This window comes from Mustela putorius, unplaced genomic scaffold, assembly GCF_011764305.1.
Source record: "Mustela putorius furo isolate JIRA1106 unplaced genomic scaffold, ASM1176430v1.1 tig00000242_pilon_pilon_pilon, whole genome shotgun sequence".
In the NCBI taxonomy this organism is placed as follows: domain Eukaryota; kingdom Metazoa; phylum Chordata; class Mammalia; order Carnivora; family Mustelidae; genus Mustela; species Mustela putorius.
Window position 1 is genome coordinate 3182957 of NW_025421325.1, and position 6782 is coordinate 3189738.

The following is a 6782-nucleotide window of genomic DNA, read 5'->3' on the forward strand; positions in this document are numbered from 1 at the left end:
TTGAATTTAATTACTGTTTTTCCCCCTGATTTCCTATCCAATACTAAAGTACAGAGAAATAAAGATATGTTTTCTGATTTTTTATCCAATACTCCAATACTTGATTTCCTATCCAATACTTTTTTTCTGACTTCCTTTTTTTAAAAAAATCTGATTTCCTGTCCAATGCTAAAGCCCAGAGAAATAAAAATACATAAGTAAATGTTTTTCTTTAGTTTCTTTAGTTTAAAATTTAAGTTAAAATTTGGTCAAGTATACACAAAACATGCTATATTATATGTAGTGGGAGAAAAGAAAAATAGTTAACCTATCAAAAGGAAAACAGCCTCCAAGCTAAGGTATGTTTGGATTCTTTTTCCATATTATGTCAAGGACTCATCAGAAAAATGATAACATGTCTGATATTTGGTGAATTTGACATTTAGAAAGGGAAAAAAAATAGAGGTCTTAGGGTCTTGCTCTGGTTTCTAGGATTGAAGTAACATGCACAAACATATCCATCCCCTGACTAACCATAGCTTGTCATTAACTAGAGAGTGTATAGATAAAACATTGGTTACATTGTGAGGATCCAGATGAAATGTATGATAGATAAGCCAAGAACAATAATCTATGTTAATATATATCTCTTTTCAATCTTCATCTCATGTTTCAACATTACAAGAGAAAAGAACATTGTTTTCTAAAGTAAACTTAATCATTAGTGATATGGCCCATGTAAAAGATTAATCTACATATATATAAGATTATGTATATAATCTTGTCATAACATCCCAATATGTTAATGTGAGTCTCTCATCCTACTGCAGGTAATAAAAAATTCACCCTCCATCTTACCATTTTACAAGAGGAACTAAAATTAAAAAAATATATATCTACCTAGAAGTCAGATAGAGAAATGTGTGGTCTATTGAGAGAGCTAGGATAAGTGATGAGCTTTAAAATAATTAGGAAGAGTAACCCAAACTCAGAGGGTAGGCCTGGGGAGTAAGGGACAATTAGGAGCCAAAATGAAGGTGAAGATGCTGAGCCAGAACCTAGAAAGCCATGTCTGCAAAACCAAGCTGGACTTACTAAGAGTTCCAGGAAACTATAATCCAAACTTACATCTTTTTGAGGTCCCACAAGAATACTTAAGAGGTTTAAATACCATCAAACTGGAATGGATATTTGCAAAATCATTCCTTGCTTCTCTGGATGGTCACCAAGATTGAGTCAATTGCTTGGCAAAGAATCCAAAGATTCTGGCTACTGTCCTTTCTGGGACATGTGATGGGGAGGTTAGAATTTGGAACTTGACTAAATGAAAATATAGCTGTACAATACAAGTACATGGAGGTTTTGTGTGAGGAATATGTACTTGCTTTTGTGGGACTTCTTTTTTCTACTATTGGTGATGATAAAATTGTAAAGAAGTGGAAAATGGATGGACCAGGCTACATAGAAAAGAAGGAGCCATTGGATACAACATTGAGAAAGACAGTGTATATGGGAATTGATCATCACTGGAAAGAAGCTGTTTTTGCCACATGTGGAATGCAAGTAGCCATTTGGGATGAACAAAGAATAAGTCCTATATATTCAATGGCCTGGATATTTGATAGTATATAAGTAGTGTCAAATTTAACATGATTGAGACGTTTCTCTTGGGAAGTTGTGCTTCTAACAGGAACATAGTACTATATGATATAAGGCAAGCTACTACCTTGAAAAAGGTCATCTTAGATATGAGAACAAATGCAATTTGTTGGAACCCTATGGAAGCTTTCGTTTTTACTGCAGCAAATGAAGATTACAACTTGTATACTTCTGATATGCATTCACTGGACACTCTGTATTGGTACATATCATCATATATCTATAGTGCTTAATGTGGATTACTCTCCCATTGGGAAAAAGTTTGTGTCTGCTAGTTTTGATAAATCTATTTGTATCTTTCCTGTGGACAAAAGTCGAAGCAGGGAAGTCTATCACACAAAGTGAATGCAACATGTATCTGGGTAAATTGGACTTCTGACAGCAAATATATTATGTGTGGATCTGAAGAAATGAACATTCATCTATTAAAAGCTAATGCTTTTGAAAAATTGGGTGTGCTTATACCATGAGAAAAAGCAGCTAAAGATTATATCCAGAAGTTGAAGGGAGAAATTTCAACATTAAACTCATACAAAATGCATTGCTTATCACTGGCATCTACCAAAATCCATATACAGCCAGATCTAGGAAGAGCATGTGATGAAAGAAGCTTTTCAACTGAAGGAGGTGAAATGTCTCAAACATAGGAAGTCTGGATCTGTGCCAATTGCATCAGAGAAGAAGAAACACATAGTGACAGTTGTGAAATAATACTTGGTATTCCTACCAATCCTGATGCATAATTATTTGCCACATTTTAAAAATTTTTGAATTTTTATTAACATACAATGCATTATTTGTTTCAGGGATACAGGTCTGTGAATCATCAGTCTTATACAATTCACAGGACTCACCATAGCACATACCCTTCTCAATGTCCATAATTGAGCCACCCTATCCTTCATTGCCCAAACCCCAATAACCCTGTTTGTTTCCTGAGAATAAGAGTCTCTAATGGTTTGTCTCCCTCCATGGTCCCATCATATTTCATTTTTTTCCCTCCCTACCAACCATAAGTTCCCACCCTGCCTCTCAAATTCCTCATATCAGATAGAGCATATGATAATTGTCTTTCTCTGACTGACTCATTTCACTTAGCATAATACCCTCTACTTCCAATTGCATCATTGCAAATGGTAAGATTTCAGGGCTTTTTGATGACTACACGTATTCCATTGTATATATACACGTCTTCTTTATCCATTCATCTGTTGAGGGACATCTAGGTTCTTTCCATAGTTTGGCTATTGTGGACATTGCTGCTATATACATTTGGGTCCACATGCTCCTTCAGATCACTACATTTGTATCTTTAGGATAAATACCCAATAGTGCAATTGCTGGATCATAGGGTAGCTCTATTTTCAACTCTTTGAGGATCCTCCATACTGTTTTCCAGAGTGTCGGCACCAGCTTGCATTCCCACCAACAGTGTAGGAGGGTTCCCCTTTGCATCCTCACTAACATCTGTTGTTCGCTGACTTGTTAATTTTAGCCATTCTGAATGGTGTGAGATGGTATCCCACTGGGGTTTTGATTGGTATTTTCCTGATGTTGAGTGATCTGGAGCACTTTTTCATGTGTCTGTTGGCCATCTGGATGTCTTCTTAGCAGAAATGTCTGTTCATGGAATTCTTTACTGAATTCCTGTATGAGTTCTAGAAATGTGATACAACACATTAATAAAAGAAAGAACCATATGATACTCTCAATCGATGCTAAATAAGCACTAGAGAAAAAATATGTATCTGTTGCCTTAGGATGGAATGCTCTGTGAAGTTCATCTGGTCTATACTGTCATCCAAAGCCCTTGTTTTCTTGTTGATCTTCTGCTTAGATGATCTGTCCATTGCTGTGAGTGGGATGTTAAAGTCCCCTACTATTATTGTTGATATGTTTCTTTGATTTTGTTATTAATTGGTTTATATAATTGGTTGCTCCTATGTTAGGGGCATAGATATTTAAAATTGTTAGATCTTCTTGTTGACAGACTGTTTAAGTATGATATATTATCCTTCCTCATCTCTTGTTATAGACTGTGGCTTAAAATCTAATTTATCTGGGGCTCCTGGGTGGCTTAGTGGGTTAAATCTTCTGCCTTCGGCTCAAGTCATGATCCCAGGGTCCTGGGATTGAGCCCCGGATGAGGCTCCTTGCTCAGCAGGGAGCCTGCTTCCCCCACTCTCTCTGTCTGCCTCTCTGCCTACCTGTGATCTCTGTCTGTCAAATAAATGAATAAAATCTTTTTAAAAATCTAATTTATCTGGTATAAGGATTGCCACCCCAGGTTTCATTTGATGTCCATTCACATGGTATATTGTTTTCCACCCCCTCACTTTAAATCTGGAGGTGTCTTTGGGTCTAAAATGAATGTCTTGCAGATAGCATATTGATAGGTCCTTTTTTTTTTTTTTTTCTTTCTCTTTAATAATTTGAATAACCTGTGTCTTTCATTTGGGGCATTTAGCTCATTTCCACTCAGGATGACTATTGGAAGATATGAATTTAGTGCTATTGTATTGCCTGTAAAGTGACTGTTACTGTATATTGTCTCTGTTCATTTCTGGTCTGTTATGTTTAGGCTCTCTCTTTACTTAGAGGACTGCTGGTTTGGTGTTTGCAAATTCTTTTAGATTTTATTTGTCCTGGAGCCTTTTTATCTCCCCTATTTTCAATGACAGCCCAGCTGGATGTAGTATTCTTGGATGCATATTTTTCTTGTTTAGTGCTCTGTACATATCATGACAGTCCTTTCTGACCTGCCAGATCTCTGTGGATATGTCTGCTGCCAATCTACTATTTCTACCATAGTATGTTACAGACCTCTTGTCCCAAGCTGCTTTCAGGATTTTTTCTTTGTCACTCAGACTTGTAAGTTTTACTATTGATGGGGAGTTGACCTATTTTTATTAGTTTTGAGGAGGTTCTCTGTGCATCCTGGATTTTGATGCTTGTTTCTTCCACAAATTAGGGGAATTCTCTCCTATTATTTGCTCCAATATATATTCTGCCCCTTTCTCCCTTTCTTCTTCTTCTGGGATCCCAATTATTCTAATACTGTTTCATCTTATGGTATCACTTGTCTCTCAAATTCTCCCTTCGTGGCCAAGTAGTTGCTTATCTCTCTTTTTCTCAGCTTCTTTAATCTCCAGCCTTTGGTCTTCTAAATTGCTAATTCTCTCTTCTTCTTTATTTATCCTAACAGTAAGCACCTCTATTTTTTTTTTATTGCACCTCATTAATAGCTTTTTTTAAAATTTCAACTTGGTTAGATATTAGTTCTTTTATTTCTCCAGAAAGGGATTTTATTTCTTCAGAAAGAGATTCTCTAGTATCTTCCATGCCTTTTTTGATCCCCACTAGCACCTTGATAATCATCATTCTGAACTCTAGTTCTGACATGTAACTAATGTCCATATTGATTAGGTCCCTAACCAATGGTACTGTGCCACTTGTTCTTTTTTTGAGGTGAGTTTTTCTGCCTTGTCATTTTATCCAGATAAGGATAGATGAATGAGAGAGCAAAATAACTAAAAAGGTAGAAATGACCTCATAAAAATACACACTAACCAAATCAAAAGAGACCCGAAACCAGGGGGAGAAGAAAAGAGGGGGAAAAAAAAAGAAAGAAAAAAATATATGTATAATAAAAAGAGCCACATGCTTGATTTGGGGTATATTTTGTTCTGTCAGAAGACACTGTCTTCAAAAATTTTAAAGAAAGAAAAAGTTACATATATACAAAAATAAGGATAAACTCAGTGAAGTGATGAAATATGACTGTAAAGATGAAATTTAAAAAAGATTCTAAAAAGGAATTTATAAAAGTTGTTGAAAAAATGGAAAAAAGAAGAAATAATGTGATCAGGCTGGAGGATAGAACAAAGAAAGCCATGTGCTAGATTTAGGGTATATTTTGATCTATTAGAAGAAACTGTATCCCAAATCTTTAAAGAAATAAAAACCTATATGTATACAAAAATAAGGTTAAATAAAATGAAGGGATAGAATATCACTATAATATCATATCATAACATATCATAAGAATGAAAATTTTAAAAGATTTTTTAAAAATGTATAAGATAAAACAGTTAAAAACATTAAAATAGGAAAGAGGAACATTTTAGAAAATAGAATAAAAAAAGATTTAAAAAGATTTAACTTTGAAAGACTGAAGAATCATGGGGATTCTATATGTGGTATTCCCATAGCTCTGAAGTTTTACAGTTCTTATTGATCGGTGAACTTGGTCTTGGCAGGATGTTCTTGCTGATCTTCTAGGGGAAGGGCCTGCTGCAGTGAATCAAATGTCTTTGCCTGAGGGGGAATTGCACCACCCTTGCTAGGGGACAGGCTAAGTAATCTGCTCAGTTTCACTCTTAGGAGCTTTTGTTCCATGAATGCTTTCATACAGCTTTGGAGGTGGAGAATAAAGATGGTGGCATCCCAATATCCAGCTGCTGTGTAGAAGCTGAGGGCTCAGGGCTGCACTCCTCAGTGCATCCTCAGAGAAAAGAAGTCAATCCCTCCAGGCTCCCTAGTCTCTGGCTGTGATCCATGCACAACAGCCTGTTACCAGCTTTTCTATCTCTGATGCATGGCCCTGTTCGGAGTCTCCAAACCCAGCCAATTCCTGTAACATGCTCCCCTGCCACTCCTCCCAGAGAAGGAAGGTGGTCTCCCTAGATCTGCCACTTGTGTGTTCCCTGCTAGAAGAACAGTGGCCTGGCTGTGCCTTGGATCATGGCTTAAGGTAACTATGAGATGGGAACCTACCTCTTCAGCTGGCTTCCCTGCTCAGCTATGCCATACTCAGATACCCCTGGTCTTTTCGTGACCCCATGGGTCCTGTGACCACACTGTCCCAAAAAGTGTTCCATCCCCAGAAAGTGTTCCATTCCCGGACTTCTAAAAGTCCCTCTGCTCTACCTCTTGCCAGGAGTTGGCCCCTCCCCCCATTGTTCTATCCTCCTCTGTATCACCTTGGATTCACTTCTCTGCACTTCCTACTTTCCAAAAAGTGGTCAGTTTCCTGTTCCTAGAATTGCTCCTCTTATTCTCTTCAATCTCCTGTTGAGTTTGTAGGTGTTCAGAATCCTTTGATAACTATTCAACTGAACTCCATGTACCCTATGATATTTACG

The 6782-nt window shown here is 36.9% G+C and overlaps 1 pseudogene; it reads left to right on the forward strand.

Annotated features, from left to right (window-relative positions):
* Positions 1-1010: 1010 nt before the first annotated feature.
* LOC101685610 lies at positions 1011-2349 on the forward strand (annotated as a pseudogene).
* The last annotated feature ends 4433 nt before the right edge of the window (positions 2350-6782 follow it).